The sequence below is a fragment of the Procambarus clarkii genome, chromosome 80 (assembly GCF_040958095.1).
Source record: "Procambarus clarkii isolate CNS0578487 chromosome 80, FALCON_Pclarkii_2.0, whole genome shotgun sequence".
NCBI lineage: Eukaryota > Metazoa > Arthropoda > Malacostraca > Decapoda > Cambaridae > Procambarus > Procambarus clarkii.
The window spans coordinates 24,042,906-24,062,805 of record NC_091229.1 but is presented as its reverse complement, the minus strand read 5'-3'; the positions used below and the strand labels follow the sequence as shown (position 1 = coordinate 24,062,805).

General features: G+C 42.4%; 1 long non-coding RNA gene across 3 annotated transcripts in view; it reads right to left on the bottom strand.

Annotated features, from left to right (window-relative positions):
* Positions 1–353: 353 nt before the first annotated feature.
* Positions 354–19,900, bottom strand: part of LOC123746177 (uncharacterized) — a 271,456-nt gene continuing 251,909 nt past the window's right edge. For all 3 annotated transcript variants that reach the window (XR_011225152.1, XR_011225154.1, XR_011225153.1), the window contains one exon: positions 354–1,091. This is a non-coding gene — a long non-coding RNA (uncharacterized lncRNA). The remainder of the gene's footprint in view (positions 1,092–19,900) is intronic.

The window sequence follows — 19,900 nt, the reverse complement described above, 5'->3', positions numbered from 1 at the left end:
TTTTGCTCGTTCTCATTGGTGTTTTGTATCACTGTGTCAGGTTCGTAGGTATTGCTATATCGCTCGAATACATTTGTTTAAAAAATTACCCCTGATATCATTCCATGGTTTAGATATGTTGATGATATTTTGTGTTTTTGGCCTACAAATGTAATTTCAGACGAATTTTTAGCTAAACATAATGAAGAAGTCACTTACCACCTCTGCTTTGTAGCCTGGCTCGTACCTGCCACTGGAATACTTATTACTCAGGCCAATTACATTTACTACCCTCAAGGATATGATCCCATAATCCCTGTCATAAGAATAGGCATTGGCACCAGTACGTAGTGAAGGGAGGAACACACAAAATGTAACGTATAATAATAATATATTCTTATATCTGACACAAAGTATTTCCAATAGACTCAAGGATCACAATGTAATCTATATAAAATAATAAGATGGCTCAATCAATGATATCTAGGGTAGCTGCACTAATGCAGATGTACCTCATCTATTAAAAAGAAAAAAGTGACAGTTAATGCCAATGACAAAGACAATTTAAACCTGCCAATTTATGATGTAATAAACTCTTGCCCTAGTTTTCATTTATTTTTTACATTTGTATTATCTATCAAGCAATATATACACTAAATATAGCATGAAGGTATTAGGAACCTCGCTAAAAAAGATAACCTAATAAAATTCAACTGACATGCCCTGGAAAGGCGAAGAAAAAATAACATTACTGAGGTGTACAATAAGATCATAAGGCAAACTAACTATAATGTTTCAACTACTGATTAGAGAGGTACGTGAGAGGAAGTAACTGGATATAAACAGGAGCCGATTTGCTTCGGGAAGTCGGTTTTTAAGTTCCTATATTATTCTATCGTTATTTTCGGTGTGCAGGAGATATTTGTAAGGCCAGCAGACAAGTGTGGTTACCGCAGACAAGTGTGGTGGCCGCAGACAAGTATGGTGGCAGGAGACATGCGTGGTGGCAGGATAATTGGGTGATAGAGGCAGTTACAGGTGCTGATAGTTCAGGAGACGAGACCCACATAAACAATTACAAGTTCCCCCTTCACGCGCCCTGCGTACAAATTCTGAAATACAAATTTATTCCAACTTATTTTCGTACTTTTTTTTTACCCTAATAATTTCGAGTTTGAATTATTGACAAAATTATTGCTTTAAAAATAACAATAAAAATTCCATTCTCATTAAATCGACGCAGTAATTCTCTTGATGTTGGATATAGGTAGAGCAGTCACGGCAGCGCTCGCATAATCTTTTTACGGATAGTAAATAATTACAGTTTTATGTAAACACATTTTTTGGCCACTCGCAAAACAATTTTTTTTTTAGGCAAAAGACCACGCATTTTGGACAAAATTATTCATGCACCGAAAGAAACCTGCAAGTGAACGCTGCTGAAGTAGTCGATATTTATATGTCCAGTGTTGTGTTGATGTGTCCAGTGTTGTGTTGATGTGTCCAGTGTTGTGTTGATGTGTCCAGTGTTGTGTTGATGTGTCCAGTGTTGTGTTGATGTGTCCAGTGTTGTGTTGATGTGGCTAGTGTTGTGTTCGGTGTTGTGCTAATGTGTGAAGTGTTATACTGACGTGTTCAGTGTTGTGTTGATGTCTCCAGTCATCAGCACATAGGCTTGAGCTTCAGGAATAGGCTGAGGTACACATTCCACAGCAGAGGGAGGGCTAAGTACACTACCCTGTGGTACACTGACGCCAATTGAGTGGCTTTCGGATTCTGCTTCATTGAGGACTACTCTGTGATTTCGTTCCTGAAGGAAGTCTTTTATTAACTCTAAGATGGAGCCCGAGATGCTTTGTGCTTAAAGCTTCGCTTCTAATCCAGAGTGCCAGACATAGCACGTGTCATGGCTAGGCAACATATACAGCCCCGCTCTAGTGTCAGATAAGTGCACTACAAGCTCGCCATAGCCTGTGCTACCAGGAACTTTCTGTTCGGAGTAGCTGAATCTAAAACAATAATGTTTAGGCAATAACACAGCTGAGCTTGAACTCATCCAAGGACTGATGCCACTTAGTGGAGTGGTTTAGCAGATCGAATCCGTCCTCTTAAAAATAACGTCACTCTTGGCTCGTATGCGCGTTATAGCCAAATTTGGACGTAATTTGAAATGAAATCGACTCACAAAAGTGACGTTCTGTTCCGTTTTCTGTTTGAGTCGCCCGGCGTACGCGCAGAGGTTATGAGAGGACACTTTAAATTAACGTTTTTCATAACGTTTTGAAACTTTATGAGAATTTCCTACCCACCTAACCTATCAGAGGACCCTTAACTTACTGTTGTGGAAAAAAAAATCCCAAATTAATTTTCATTTTCACATTACGTCCAAATTCGGCCCTACGGGCAAACGGCCAAAAACGACGTTCTTTTTAAGAGGACAGGTTGTTCACGCAGCAGATCGACCTTTTCTAAAACCATACTCTATCATATAGTAGCCTATGATGGTCAAAAAAAGATAGCATTTGCTGAGATTAATGTTTCGAGAGTCTTTCCAGTAACTGAGAGCAGTGACACTGGTATGTAGCTTCCAACTACTAAACAGCTCTTTTTTTTGTGTACTGGAACAACTTGTGAATATGGCCCTCCGTAAGGAGGATCATATTCCTTGGGCTAGGCAGAGTTGGAAGAGGCATGTGAGAAGTGGAGCCAACAGGTCAGCACAGCTGCGTAGTCCTGAGCTGACCTCATCTGGGTCCACAGCTTTACCCGTGTCAAGAGTATTAAGAAGATGGAGAGCTTCAGCAAGCTGTATAACCACTGAAGTCATCTTAGACGTAGTGATTGAAACAAGATGTTCAGGTTGACTTTCAGGATCAGAGGCAATTACATCTTTGCAGCGAAATGGTTTGTCAGTAGATCAGATCTATCTATCTCTCTCTCTCCCCTTTGTACGATCGAGTTAAGAGATCGGTATTTTGACCTTTTATGGCGGGGAAACCTCTCTCAATTTCATCCGTTTATGCAGTGCCATGTTAGGAACTCGAGGTTTTGGAAGGTTTTCAGTAAAGGTACCTGGAAATTTTACAACCTTTGAGTCTGCGAGGGGTATGTGGGCCCCACTTTGACAGTTGATATATTAACATCGATCTACCTTAACATTGTGAGACCTCTCTCCCCTCTCTCTCTATAATGTTACCCAGAGCCATTAACCTGTCAAACTTGATGATGGCTGTGGTAACGCAGATTGTCCTGCCCGTGGGAATCTCAGTGGGCCTTCATCTTACACATGACCCTCCACCTGATAGGTGACAAATTATCAGGCTGGGATCTGGCACCTTCCAGCCAATGACATGAAACAACGCAGTCACCCTACGTGAGAACAGCCACTTAGAGTGAGTAAGTAAGTAATTATCAAAAGAAGGCACCAAACCGGGAAGGCTATGTAGCACCATCAAATGCGCAGAATAATCAGAGGGCGCTAAATATCACCAAGGATGCCAATACGAGAACAAAAACGCATAAGGCGAACGATATCAAAAGTATCCGAGTCACCAAGAATTCTATTGAGGGACAAGTGACCGCGAGGGGCGGTCGGAGAGCAAGACACACTTAGAGTGAGGCCACACCCAGTTGTTAGGCTGTCTGGGCCAAGTGCTCCAGTCAAGAGGCTGAGCCACCTTAGCCATTGGTGGATGGGGTAAGCCTAGGTTGTATCCTACTTCCTAAATGTTCGACAGTGGTTCCAAGGGGCTGAGCTCTCAAACTCAAACTCAAAGCTCTCAAACTCTTGGAGGTGTAGTCAAAGTGTAAAAATTGAGTTTTTAACATCAAGACTAAGGAGGATTATTTTTTCGGGGGGAGGGGGGGGGGGGGAGGGGGGGGGGGAGGGGGGGGGGGGGAGGGGGGAAGCCACTACCAACAGAGCTTGAGATTACTTAAATGTTTTGCAAGGTAATGACAATATTTGGGTTCATACACCTTGAATGGTTATCTCCATTGCCATAAGTATTTTTCTAGTTTAGGATATAATTTGCATAAATGAACTTGCTGTTAATCACTATATTTGAGTATCAGTGGAGCACTCTGTGTTGTCATATGATTGGGCCAGTGAGCCATAACCCGTGAATATCTTGTATGATCATTAATGACTACACGAAATATTTAATTAATCTCTAAATATATTACCAATTAACGGTTGTTCAAAATTCATTGGGTTAGTAGTGGAGTACGAGTACCACGGTGACCGACCTTTAGTCAGTTTCAGCAAGTCATTGATTTTCCCTCCGTAAGTCAATGACAAGGTAATTATATAATATCGTAGAGTAATTAATCAAAAATACTTTAAGCTCTATGTAGGGCTCGTCACGGAGGTGGTGCCAGTCAAAGTACTTAGTTCTTAATGACAAGCAGCTGTTGATTGATGAAGATTAAGCCACCCAAAAGGTGGCACGGGCATCAATAGCCCGTAAGTGGTGGCCCTTTTGAGCCATTACCAGTTTCAAGAGCTGATATTGGAGATCTGTGGAGGTGCAACTGCACCCTGCGTGACGGGAGATGTCTCCCGTCACGCAGCTGTTAGTATCTGCATCATCAAGCGGTAAGTTGCCCCAAGCCAGATATTAGCATTCCAGTGTTCGTGAGAAAGTGTACATATCTGGTAGGCACCGCATTATGTTTGGTGAGAGTAGACTACTACATTGTAGCATGACCCGTTCAACGCTCATGTTGTCAGTGTTGCGTTATGTGGAGCATTCTAACCTGGATAACCAAAATAAGAATAAATGGCATATGATACCTTCACTAAGGTTAGGATTTATCAGAGGGGACGAAGGCACCGGCAGCAACTGATTATAAATATATTAAACTGCAAAATGAGGTGCCCGGCTGCCCCCGGATCTCTCTTTCCCCTCCCCACTACCTCTCTCTCGATCTCCTACCTCTCTCATCTCTGTTACCCTCTCCTTCTCTCCATCTTTCTCGATTAACATCCCCCTTATCCGCACCCATTCCATCTTCCCTTTCCTCAAACATCCCCCATCACCCCTCGTTCTCCTTTAAACCCCCTCTAACTGAATCTTCCCTTTTACCCTTTCTCCCTATCTCTCTACCTTTATCATCCTTCTCCCCCTCTTTCTTTCCTTCTCCCCAACATCTCCCTTCTTCCGTCGCCTTTCTCTGTATTTCTATCTTTGTCTCAAAGTGTAGCTCGAATGAATTCACGCTCATTGTTTTCGAGTAAACCATGAACCAGAGGCGCGAGTAATTTTTTTGTATTAACCCATTTAGGTACATATGCATATGTACATCTACCCTAGATTATATGAAGGGGACTACAGTGTGTGTCAAAAAAATTAGCTACGTTGATGCTAAAAAAAAACCATCACACAGGATGGTTAGTCATACAGAGCCATTTGATTAATAAACTTCAAGAGAAAACATCACAACTCTACGTGAAATAAATGCCGATTTTACTTCAGACCATGAAAATCGCCGATATTTCTTAGTTTGGCATTGTAACACCTCCTCCCACCCACTCCTTCCCGACTGGACTGTGACACTACCATACTTCCCATGATTCATCTTGGAATGTTGGATGAGGCTAGCCCTAAGGATCTGGGGCCGGATTCAGGAAGGTACTTACGAAGGTTTTTCCTCTTAGCTAAGAACGAATTCCTTCTTAGCGCCTTCGTGGCGGCTACGTCCGTATTCAAAGAGCTACCCTAAGTGGAAAAATCTTCGTAAGTTCATTCCGGGATTTAAGTGTGGTTTCGACCACTCGTAGCTTTACGTAAACTGGATATAAGTCATTTTTTCTCTACTACATAACACTGGGATCGATTTATGATATTGGAACATGACCAAAATATTATAGCTGGTGAATCTAGTGGAGAGTAATCCTTCGTGTTAGTTATATATGCATTCTCTGCTTGAAACTTGAAGTAAATATGTGTTTGATGATAGTAGAATTAGTTTTATAATAGCAAGATATTATACCAGTAGTTATTAAGTAAATAAACACTGGTGAACATGAAATATGAGAGAAGGTGATGAGCCCTGTCTGATGGGATCATTTACTATCACCAAATGCCCCTGTTCACCTAGTAGTAAGGGTGTACCTTAGCTATACATACCCATTTCTAATTTATTTAGTTTGGTTTTATTTTTAAATTAAATCTGGGTGAGACATAAAATAAAAATATGCTGCACAAATGATGTTAGGTAAGGAAAAGGGTAAAAATGTCAAAAACTTTATTCATTGAATACTTAAAGCTATAATTATGACTATATAGATTATTAAAAAAGAGAGAGGGAAGTAGGGGTCCAAGACCTCTTCCTGTTATACAATTTGGGTGTGGAACAAGTAATTATCAAAAGAAGGCACCATGCCGGGAAGGCTATGTAGCAGTGAGGCAGCTACTTATTTGAGAAATGCTTATTTTATTTACCTTATAAGCTGAGGAAACTTATTTTATTTGAGGAATACTCAGCTGATTCCTCTACATTTAGCATGGAACAAATTTGTGTCCAAGACCTCTTCCTGTTACTCAATTTGGCTGTGTGTAACCAAACTAGAAGTGCTCTACAAATCAAGGGACCCAGAATGTGGAATGAGCTCCCGAATCATGTCAACGGCTGTACCTCTCTCAACCAGTTTAAGAGTTAAACCAAGTACTGCCTAATTAACTCCATGTAACCTAACTTACCTCCTAAATGTCAACCCATGTCTTGCTATTTTTTAAACAACGCTGTTCACCAACATGTGCAATTGCTGATTTATGCTATGTTAACCCCCTTTTTGTATTTTTTATTCCTTCTTTCAACACAATTTATACCTAATCCCGATTACTATTAAGTTTTAGTCTGTTTTTTTCCCCCCACACCTTGCCCGAAATGCTAGAGTATTAGTGGCTTTAGGTATTGTATGTACTAGCTCTGCCTATAAATCCAACATTATGTTTGTAAATCAACTGTATGTACTCTTCCTGAATAAAATGTATTTATTATTTATTTTTTAATCAGTAAGTATTAAAAGAAGGCACCAAGCTGGGAAGGCTATGTAGCACCATTGTGTGTAACAATAAACCAATTTTTTTTAACAAATAATGCACCTGTATGGGAAAACAAATCCTGTCAGCTGTAAAAATATTGATGCAGTTATTTAAATGAAAAATATAATGAAAGAAATATTACTGGTTTATTTTTTCCTATCTTTTTGTACTGTACAGTATATCCAAGGAAGTGAAAAATTGAGACATAATGCACAATTTAATGAATGATTAGCATGGATTAGCAGTTCAAAAGAAATATGACTTGTATTACATATCAACATGAGATCTTAATGATCCATGGTCAACATGATTTAATAAGGATAATACAGTACTGTATTTGTAATAATACAAACTATAATTTAAAATCTTTATTACTGATTTTTTTTATTAAGAAGATTAGGTATACACAGCAATGTGCTGCTACCCTATTCTATATGGAATATTACACAGTGTAGATAAAAAACTAGCTATAAGTTTATCTAATACTCCCATCTCACAGGATGGTTAGACATACTGTACATGGAATCAATTTAGAAAATACCAGCCTCAATACAAAAAACAAATCAACTCTGACTAAACAACTCTAAGCAATTTTCACAAGAGGTAAGCACTGAATCATGGAAACATTATATTATAATTACTCTTACCAGTTTCTACAAAACTCCTCTCAAACAATGTATTTTTAAACATGTTTAGGTATACACAGCAATGTGCTGCTTCCCTATTCTGTCTAAAGGACCACACAGTGTAGATCAAAAACCAGCTACAAGCTCACCTCACAGGATGGCCAGTCATACATGGAATTAGGAGAGAACAAAATACTTAATGCTGATCTATTAGCCTCCACTGGCAAAATCTGGGTGCAGCACAAGAATATCTTCCAATATTCCTGAGTGTATGAAGTAATTACAGAGCTCAAAATACCTCATACCATTTGGTATGAAGTCACTGATAACAGGACAATCACAGATATAGTGTTGGAGAGTATGTTCTCTCAAGTAGGACTGAAAACAGATGTTTTTTTCCACCAAGAGGGCTATAAACCCATGGAACCGCCTACCCGCTGAAGCCGTAAATGCCAAATTCCAGCTAAAAAATATAATTAAGACAATTGGCGGGCCCTTCAACAAGCCGCCGGCTTTCTGTCCTCTTCGAGGTCACTAGATAGTTAGTGGCCCTTGGGTAAATTCAGTAAATATATACAATAATTGTCAGCGCATCTTCCGAGCAACAAGGACAGCTACACAGTATCTCTTAGAATTACGTAGGTAAACAACAAATGTAACATATTTGTTTACTACAATGTCGGTGCTGGCTGTAGAAGTTGAAAAAACATTGTTTTACTTCGAAATATACTAATTTTATAAGAAAATTCGACGTAAATAGGAGGCAGTAGAGCTGCGATAAGCCAGCGCTAAATCTTCAATATGAAGAATGTTGCTGCTCTCTGATTGGCCAAACGAAACACAGTAGTGACCTCTATCGGCACGCAGGTGAACCAACAATTTTTCTTCCTAAGTATACCTTATTGAATCGCACCTAAGCATCTTCTTAGGGCGCACTTAGGAACCTTCGTAGCAAACCCACTTACGAAGAAATACACAGAGCTTCCTGAATCTAGGTCCTGGTATCTAACTTAGGACAGATAGTGGTTCTCTTTAATATATAGATACAAGAGTATTTATTGTGCACTACATACTCCATTTTCTTGGCATTGAATGACATATCTGCAGTAAACTCCACAAGAGTCACCACTATCCTGGAAATGAATAATACACCAGCAGTAAACTCCACCAGGTACTTGGCCTGGTTCTCCACTATTCTGATACTGAATGAGCCACCTACATTAAGTTCCATCAGGTACTCCACCTGGGAGTCCACCAGATACTTCATTATACTGATACTGAATGAGGCACCTACAGTAAACTCCTTCGTTGATTTTTCTTCAATATTCGCCCTAATTCGATGCTACAGACTTTTCTTGTTAGACTCTTCAAATAAGCTTTGGCCCATTAAAACTTTCACATATTGTAAAGAAATGGTTTCAGTTTCACTAACTTCAGAATGCCATGAGGGTTCTCCAGACTTGTCTGATAACTCCTCTATCAAAGAGTAATCTTATAGACATATTCGTTGATCTTTTGTGATTCGAGGTATTAGTCAAAGGACAGGAATTATTAATTATATGTTTTCAAAATATCTTGAAAGCTTCGGTTGCATGACAGATTATTAAAATGATTATAAAGACTCAGTAAGTCAGGCAAACTTAAGGTGTGCGGTGGTTGGTTACATGGAGGTGGGTTGTGTAGAGGGTTGGTTGTGCTGTCGTGGGTGGTGTTGTGGTGCGCTTGTAGAAGAGGGTTGTGTACTGGTGAGATATGTAGCAGTTTGTTGTGTGGATGCATCGGAGTTTACATACATAATCTGATAAAAGTAGCAGAATATATTCCATGAAGGATGAAGAGAAGTGAGGTGCTACATAGTCGAGGTGCCTGGGAAGTCTTGCCCAGCATTTTCATTGGTTGGCCGGGTCAGTAGGTGAACTGTAAACTAGCACTTCTATCATAGTTTTGCAGATATTATAATGTAAGTAAGAGTACGCCGGCTGTTGATAGGTGGATCATTGTATAAGCCATGAAGTGCTTCGGCAAATAATTGAATAATATTGTTGTTGTATCGAAATAGGGGGTGAGCTACGGAACAATGATCACAAGGAAAACAGATTTAGCATAAAATGGAATAGACTTGTAAGAGAGAATTCTGTTAAAGTGCCAGATTTCCGAAAAGCTGATTCTAATAATCTAAGAAATTTCTTGGTTGGTGCTCGTCTTGGAGCCAGACGTGAACCTAGCGATGGGTAACGTAACAAGGGATTGCGATATGGATTCAAAATATAACTTATTTTATAATATTCTAAGCAAAGCATAGGAACGTAGCATACCATGCAAATTAATTAGATATAATAATAATGACCCGAAATGGATAACAATGGATCTGAAGAATCTTATAGGTAAAACGAAAGTTAGGAACAAAAGAATTAAGAATGGGGAAGTCAGTCTAGAAAAAGAAGACGAATCTTGTTTCTCACAAAACATTCAGACTCTGAGCTTATTGATTATTAAATATAATATTGACCTAGTTATCAGCTATTCTTAGAATTGTTAAAGTAAGTAGTAATGTAGGTCGGCGAAGACCTGTAAGGATCGTGGCTGTACGATCAGTTAGGTATCTTCCCGGCAGCATACTTAAGAGAGCGCAGTAGGCTGTTCTCGTTCTTTTCTGTGGCTGCTGCTGTTATATGCTACTAGTGGGGATCAAGCCCCAAAGTTATTGATTGGCATGATCGACCCAGGCCTCCATCAATGCTCAGTGTTGTTGGTCTGGTGGTGGCAGCGAAAAGGTGACCCTAGGATTTTGCTAGAAGTCTATGCCACGTCATACGGGTTGTAGAATCTTAAGTCGGTCAATCGTCTTAAGACCACGTGGCGTGGGGTCGGCTCAAGTGAAAGTTTTGGGGTCCCTTGGTAGAGAGAACAAAGTTGAAATACGGGCAGAGAGAGAAAGGGGGTGAAGGAAGAGATCTCAAGAACCCCCCCCCCCCCCCAACGTGTTACAAGCTAACCAAGTTACAATCTTGATGAGCTAGTTACAAAATTCAATATAAGTCGTCACATCAACAATGGGTTCGAGATCGACCTCAAGTAAAGGTTCTAAATTAAGCAACTGACATATGTGGAGAGCTAGTGTCACAATTGATATGTTTGTCCTGCACACCGCCCCCCATCCAGTGGGCAGCGGTGGATAGGTTACAATCACTTAGTTACTACCTACAGTTAGCAAACTGGGGATATGTGGCTAAAATTTCTGGTAGCAGATCATTTTGAATGAAATATTTACACATTGCTGGAACATTGGTTATAGAATTGTCTATGAATTCACGTATCTTTTCGCACTCCATCACAGTGACGGAGGGTGTGCGAATAATTTTGTTGACACAGTTTACATTTGGTCAGGTCTACATCGGCAGATAATGAGAATTGTCAGAGATACTTGTAACCGAGTCTAAGCCGAGCAGTAGTAACATCTAGAAGTCTGCTAATTTTATTGGATGAGCATAGATGTGTGGCTCGTCTTGAAAAAATTACACTGAGTGAACTGTATATGAAAATTATCTAAGAGCACCTGTTGTATATATGTAAATAGTGACACACACACGTTTCAATTGGGTCCTCATGCCGACAGTTTCCGGTTTACAGGAATAAAGAGACTCAGATTCTGCATCCAGTGACACAGTGAGACAATTCTCTTCATCCAGTGACACAGTGGGACAATTCTCTTCATCCAGTGACACAGTGAGACAATTCTCTTCATCCAGTGACAGTGGGACAATTCTCTTCATCCAGTGACAGTGGGACAATTCTCTACATCCAGTGACACAGACCGTTCCCTGCTGGTCCTAATGTGATCAGTACCCTCCAGCTCGAGATATAGCACAATAACACGACGAGCGACCCCCAAAAGCGACACTAATTGCCAATAGCAAGTGGCGCTGAGCACGACAGTTACCGAGTTTATGATCAATATTACGGCAGTATTATATTGCCACTGACATATGGTGGTCTCTGAGATCCCGGCTACCTTGTGGTCTTTCGCACCACTATGTCTGGCACCACAAATATCGTATTCTCTGGGACCATTACAGCTTCCTGGTCAATGAGAACTCTGCCGTTTCTGGGCCTTTGGGATAACATATCCAGTGTTGCCTCTGGGACCAGTGCCACTTCGTGCCTTCTGAGATCAAAGTCTTTTCTTGACCCTTGGAATCTGTGTTTCCTTGCGTCTGTTTTGAAAAGTACTCTCTCGTGGCTTATGGGATTTATCCGAATAAATCACTGTTTCTATACATTAGAAAGCCCCAGTTTGCTAACTGTAGGTAGTAACTGAGTGACTGTAACCTATCCACCGCTGCCCACTGGATGGCGGGCGGTGTGCAGGACAAACAAATTGTGACACTAACTCTCCACATATGTCAGTTGCTTAATTTAGAACCTGTACTTGAGGTCAATCTCGAACCCATTGTTGATGTGACGACTTATATTGAATTTTGTAACTAGCTCATCAAGATTGTAACTTGCTTAGCTAAATGAATTGTGGGGTTCAGTCCCTGAGCCCATTATGTGCCTCTGTAACCCTTTCCACTACCGCCCACAAGATGGGTATGGGGTGCCTAATAAATGAACTAAGCTAACGATACATTATCCAATACACCTTCATACTTCAGTTATTAGTTACTCAACACCATTTCTAGGATCGGAAATTGATCATACCCGCATGAATCAGTGTAATTTAATGGTTTGCATCATCACTGCTGCGTCGTAGCCTCTGGGATAAGTGCCTCATATTCTCTTAATAAAATATGAGTGAGGCTCATATGACGCAGGTTCATATGACACAGCTGCTCATGGTGTGACTAGCAGAGCATAGTTCTTTCGATCACTGTTACTTCATGAAATATAGATAAGAATTTACGGTAATTTTATGTCTGTAAATGTATGTCTATAAGATTGCCTGTCTTTCTAATTATCTGCCTGTATTTCTGTAATTTTAAACCTCTCTCTCTCTTTCTCTCTCTCTCTCTCTCTTTCACTCTCTCTCAAAGTCGTTAATATTCACCACACACGACGGTGACTGCTCCCCTCCGTGACCCGGGCTGCCTTAAGTCAAAAGTGGTGTCGGTGGCCTGGGTCTGGCACCTCCAGGTAACATATGATGCTTGCCTTTCCTGCACACTTGAGACGCTATTCCTACCTCTACCCGGTTAGCACCCCTTCCTATTTCCATTGTTCCAGGCATCTCCCATTTCACAAGCAATAATTTTTTCGTGTTTTAAATTAAAAACAAAATATTAACATCGTTGCAGACGAGGTGTCTCACAATAACGTGGCTGAAATATGTTGACCAAACCACACACTAGAAAGTGAAGGGAAATCGACTTGAGAATGGTCCAGGACGGACCGAAACGTCGTCGTCCCTTCACTTTCTAGTGTGTGGTCTGGTCAACATTAAAATCGTTGTCCCCTTTCCCTGAATATCTTAAACATTACTTAACGTCACGGGAAACTAACATAATGCAGAGCAGCTCTCCATAGCTTCATTTCACTAGATAGTGTAGTGCAATTCGTGAGTTCTTATATATACAAATAAAACATTTAATCCCTCCTGATAAAGTGCAACCCACTCCAGCATTGTTGATCAAAATATTCCCTTGTGCTCTTCACACACATTATCATCGCTTCCTTCCTTTTTCACAATGTCATCCGACCTCTCTGACAAGCCTCAGGAAAAATTCCATAATTTGTCCCCAACTTGTTATAAATATTTTCGATGATGCACTGGACCTTACTAAGGTCGTACCAAGTGTCACCGTAATGACGCCGCTCGTCGTCATCCAGCACCACATCCTCCGTCACCTTAGTACTCTGAGTGAACCAAACCTAAATGCATCTTATTATCTTGGATCAAAGAACTATGTGGCTGAGAGGAACAAGAGAGCTACTGGGCAGTGAGGAACTGAAGAGTTATGCGGCAGTGAGAAAGAGGAGAGTTATGTTGCAGTGAGGAACATGGGAGTTTTGCGTGAGAACAATGAGGAACGGGAGGGTTATGTGACAGTGGGAAACAGGAGTGCAATGTGATAGTAAGGAATAGGAGAACTAGGTTGCAATAAGGAACAGGAGGGTAGTTTGGCACTGAGGAACTGGAGTGCAATATGCAGTGAGGAATAGAAGGGTTATGTGGTACTGAGAAATAGAAGGGTTATGTGGCAGTGAGGAGCAGGAAGATTATGTTGCAGTGAGAAACAGGAGAGTTTATTTTCGGAGAATGGTCTGTGCCGTGGGGGTCATAAGTGATTGGACCCGAATCCGACATCTGGGCAGGATGAGACTGGCACGTTTCCTAACACAATATTTTTTGTTTTAATTATGTAGTCAATAAGTAACCAGAAGTTAGGCGAATGTTCTGGGTTGCATTTGGGGAAGTTGAAGCCTTGACCCTGGGGGACGTCACTAAACCTAACAGGCTTCCAGTCCACAATCATAGGAAATAATTCATAATTATATGTTGACCAGACCACACTCTAGAAGGTGAAGGGACGACGACGTTTCGGTCCGTCCTTGACCATTCTCAAGTCGATTGTGAGGTAATCGTAAACAACATACTTTAGCCACGTTATTGTGACTCATCGATTGCAAATTCATAATAATAATTTATATAATTATAATTTACAATATAGTTATTATATACATGGCTTTAATAAGCTAGAACTATACTTTTTCTCTTCAGTTTTATGTAGTAATGTCTGTATGCTTGAGCTGCAGTCCGCTCCTGCTTGCTTTTATAAATGAATCTTATACAAGATGCTTAAATTATTGGAGACTGGTTTTATTTGTCACGCTCTTGACAAAATGAGTTCCCTAATTTCGCAGTTTACTGAACTCCATTTGAAGATCAATTCGCAACCAAAACACTGTCACTTCAATTAAAACATCTTGATAATTAACAGTTACTCAATAACAGCTTCAGCCACAAAGCACGATGAACTACTTCAACACAAGCCATGCAATCTGTCGAAATTCACGACCCGTGTTAATGTGGTTCCTTCAGAAACTATAACAGTAATCGTTTTAAAATAAACAGTGTGCTAACTTCAGGGGTTAGGAAGGGGGGGGGGGGGGTCCTCGGCACCCCAGAATACATATAGGGGGAGACCTCGGCCCCCCAGGTCCAATATAGGGGGAGACCTCGGCACCCCAGGTCCAATATAGGGGGAGACCTCGGCACCCCAGGACCAATATAGAGGGAGATCTCGGCACCCCAGGACCAATATAGAGGGAGATCTCGGCACCCCAGGACCAATATAGGGGGAGACCTCGGCCCCCCAGGTCCAATATAGGGGGAGACCTCGGCACCCCAGGACCAATATAGGGGGAGACCTCGGCACCCCAGGACCAATATAGGGGGAGACCTCGGCACCCCAGGACCAATATAGAGGGAGATCTCGGCACCCCAGGACCAATATAGGGGGAGACCTCGGCACCCCAGGACCAATATAGGGGGAGACCTCGGCACCCCAGGACCAATATAGGGGGAGACCTCGGCCCCCCAGGACCAATATAGGGGGAGACCTCGGCCCCCCAGGACCAATATAGGGGGAGACCTCGGCACCCCAGGACCGTTATAGGGGGAGACCTCGGCACCCCAGGACCAATATAGGGGGGAGACCTCGGCACCCCAGGACCAATATAGGGGGAGACCTCGGCCCCCCAGGACCAATATAGGGGGAGACCTCGGCACCCCAGGACCAATATAGGGGGAGACCTTGGCACCCCAGGAACATTATAAGGGGAGACCTTGGCACCCCAGGACCAATATAAGCGGAGACCTCGGCACCCCAGTACCAATATAGGCGGGGGCCTTGGCACCCCAGGACCAATATAGGGGGAGCCCTTGGCACCCCAGGTCTAATATAGGCGGGGGGCCTTGGCGTCCCCAGGTCCAATAAAAGGCAGGGGCCTCGGCACCCCAGGACCAATGACAGGAATATGACACTTACCCGTAAGTATATTACGGTATCTGCATGTCCTGTAATATTTGATTGAAAAAAAATCCATCGGAAACCTTAAGCTGGTGGAGATGTGTTCCGCGATGAGCTAAGACAGCCTTACCTGCCTTAAGCTGGTGGAGATGTGTTCCGCGATGAGCTAAGACAGCCTTACCTGCCTTAAGCTGGTGGAGATGTGTTCCGCGATGAGCTAAGACAGCCTTACCTGCCTTAAGCTGGTGGAGATGTGTTCCGCGATGAGCTAAGACAGCCTTACCTGCCTTAAGCTGGTGGAGATGTGTTCCGCGATGAGCTAAGACAGCCTTACCTGCCTTAAGCTGGTGGAGATGTGTTCCGCGATGAGCTAAGACAGCCTTACCTGTAATGAATGCAAAAGTAATTATTTATGTGCATGTTGAAATTCCTATACAAACAATATTATCATATACTACATATTTAACATATGAATGGTCACATCCATCTCCATGTTGGAATGGAAGAGGTGGTGACGTAGGTCACACTTGAGGCTTGAGGTGATGTTTAACTACTCCTGATGGAGGGTGTCGCTGTCCGTAGTGGGGTCAGACAATGGGCGGGGGGGTCAGCGCTGTCCGTAGTGGGGTCAGACAAGGGGGGGTCAGCGCCGGCCGTAGTGGGGTCAGACAAGGGGGGGTCAGTGGGGTCAGACAAGGGGGTCAGCGCTGTCCGTAGTGGGGTCAGACTTGGGGGGGTCAGCGGGGTCCGTAGTGGGGTCAGACAAGGGGGTCAGCGCTGTCCGTAGTGGGGTCAGACATGGAGGGGTCAGCGCCGGCCGTAGTGGGGTCAGACAACGTTGGGGGTGAGCGCTGTCCGTTGTGGGGTCAGACAAGGGGGTCAGCGCTGTCCGTAGTGGGGTCAGACAGGGAGGGTCAGCGCTGTCCGTAGTGGGGTCAGACAAGGGGGGTCAGCGCTGTCCGTAGTGGGGTCAGACAAGGGGGTCAGCGCTGTCCGTTGTGGGGTCAGACAAGGGGGGTCAGCGCTGTCCGTAGTGGGGTCAGACAAGGGGGTCAGCGCTGTCCGTTGTGGGGTCAGACAAGGGGGGTCAGCGCTGTCCGTTGTGGGGTCAGACAAGGGGGGTCAGCGCTGTCCGTAGTGGGGTCAGACAAGGGGGGTCAGCGTCAACACTACTCACCACATGCTTGCCAATACTAACAAAAGCGGTGTTGCCAACATTCACGAATCACTCACAATGAATTAAATATCCAGTACGAAACACTGCAAGAACTGAAAGTGCCCAACAAGTACGTAATTTTGCTGCAGCAATAAAAGCCAATTTCTACCTGTTATTTCCAGTAAATCACTAAACATTCAAAGAATTAACATTTAGTCACCTTATCATTTAGTAGCGGCCTGTCCTGCCTTGATGTCTTGCGTATTCTTCACAATGCACTCTCAGGATTTTCTAAGACACAAAACTAATAATAAAAATACTCTTTACTGACGAATTTTGTTCGAACCACAACGCTATAAATGCTTCACCCACGTACTACAAATACAAATAATCGCCAACAGAACCTAAACACCTAACCTAACCTATGCCTATATATGCACAATATGCTAATGCATTATAATATTAATTTATAATTGAGAAAATTCCCGTTTTGAATGAGCAGCACGTAACAATTTATAAATGCAACTGTGGGGTCGACCGCTGGATGGAATGGATATGAGTGGAGGACGGGTTGCACGTTGACCAGCCGCCGACTCGCAGTTGGTGGCGTACTAGAATTAATGTAGAGGTGCTTCTTACCTCTCCTGTTAGACCCGGGTAAGAAGCACTCTGTACTGTACTTTGGTACTTATTTGTACCTGCGATACAAATGTACCAAAACTGTACAATTTGAAGCTGCTATATTATAAGTACAGTTCAAACAATCATGTAGATCAACATGTAAGGATGACAGCCCGCCAACTTCTCGAAGATGACATTTCAGTCTTTATAGCATAATGACATAGGACTTAGTATTTTAGTTAGCTCCCATATCTAGGACTGTTCTAGACACACGAGTACATGTTCATATCTAGGACTGTTCCAGACACATGTGTACATGTTCATACCTAGGACTGTTCTAGATACATGAGAACAATTGTAATTTTGATAAACTACATCTTTCCACCGTTCAGAAATAGGAAGATTGTATGCTCTTTGGGACTTTTCTTTACCGGAATGAACATGTAATACCATTAACTTATTGAAATGGTTGATTACAGATATGTCTCGTTTAACTAATTCACTGTAGATAATAGGAGTAAATTATAATAGGGTTTTCGTTCCATTTTTCGAGGCCATGTGACAAGATGGGAAGAAGTACTTTCTTGTATATTCTAGATGGGAAGTTCCTCGGTGATAAACTAAAGTTCCATTGATAAACTAAATTTCCATTGCCACATAAAAAATTACTGAAAAGGTTTCTAAAAACAGTAGACATTTTCTCCAAAGTCAGATACTATGATCCTCGCCTTGCACTAGTTACTCTGTATTAGTCACTCGTTTATCCATATCTCACTCATGGTATCTGTGACTGGGGATTCACCCCCCTTAATTAACTCCAGCCCTTAATTAATATAAAAAATATCAGCAATTATAACAATCACAAATTCCAGTCTCAGACACCAGTGGGTAACTGAGCTCACCCACAGGTGATTGAAGTACTTTTGACCGGAAGATGACTGGATGACGATTGGTTCAGATGTTAACTTTATCTAGAACTACTTGTGATCTTTGATTCCCGGATCCAGGCTCCTGGACTCTCGAAGACAACGTATCTATTCTCGCAATCTGTTCCCTTCAGTCACATGTTGTATCTACGGCAAACAAAGATGCTTAGAAATGTTTAGCATATCGGTGACGCGCGAGTGTGATTGATGGTTTCGAATTGCCAATGGTCTGACTGCAACGTAATCAAATTGGGTTTCTGCTCCGCGGACTTTCTTCAAGAGATCTTTCACTGGTTTTGGAACGTGGCTGCGTCTTTTCAGAGATTCAACCGGGAATTTCGGGAAGAAGAGGAGGAACTGACTCTCACAACGGCGTCAGCATCTTGATGTTTGCGACATGATGTTATGTAAAACCGTGACAAGCAACTGACAGGCGCATCATTCAAACATGAGAGAGAGAGAGACACACACACACACACACACACACACACACACACACACACACACACACACACACACAGGTGTGTATTGGTGTTTGAGTACCTGATTGAAGAAGGGTTATTGAACTCGAGAAGGGATACCGAAACCAAAAGGTTAGCATACCGAAAGGGAAACTATGAGGAGATAAGAAAATGCCTAGCAGATATAGCATGGGAAACAGAGCTCAGGGAAAAGACGGCCCAAGATATGATGGAATACATCACGCAAAAATGCAAGGATGCAGCAAACAAGTTTGTCCCAGTCCAAAAGGAAAACAGTGAAATGAAGATGAGAAACCCATGGTTTAATCAGAGATGTAGGCTAGCTAAGCAGCAAAGTAAAAGGGCATGGAGAAACTATAGGAATAACAGGACACTGGAGAGCAGAGAAAGATACCAGAATGCCAGGAATGAATATGTTATGATGAGAAGAGAGGCAGAAAGACAATACGAAAATGACATCGCAAGCAAGGCAAAGACTCAGCCTAAATTGCTGCATAGCCACATCAGGAGAAAAACAACAGTAAAGGAACAGGTTATGAAATTAAGGTTAGGGGCAGAAGGATTCCCTACAAACGACAAGGAAGTGTGTGAGGAACTGAATAAGAAATTCCAGGAGGTCTTCACCTTGGAGCAAGGAGAAATCCCAGAGATAAGAGAGGGAATAGCTAACCAGGAACCACTGGAAGAGTTTGAGATTACCAGCGGGGAAGTAAGGAAGTGTTTACTAGAATTGGATGTGACAAAGGCTATAGGTCCAGATGGAATCGCCCCTTGGATACTAAAGGAAGGAGCAGAAGAACTGTGCCTCCCGCTCTCCATGGTGTATAACAAATCACTGGCAACAGGGGAACTGCCAGAAATTTGGAAAGCAGCTAACGTAGTCCCGATATACAAGAAAGGGGATAGACAGGAGGCACTGAATTACAGACCAGTGTCCCTAACCTGCATACCATGCAAGTTGATGGAGAAGATTGTGCGAAGAAAGCTAGTGGAACATCTGGAGCGAAAGAACTTTGTAACACAGCATCAACATGGATTCAGGGATGGCAGGTCCTGCCTCACAGGGTTACTTGAATTTTACGACCAGGCAA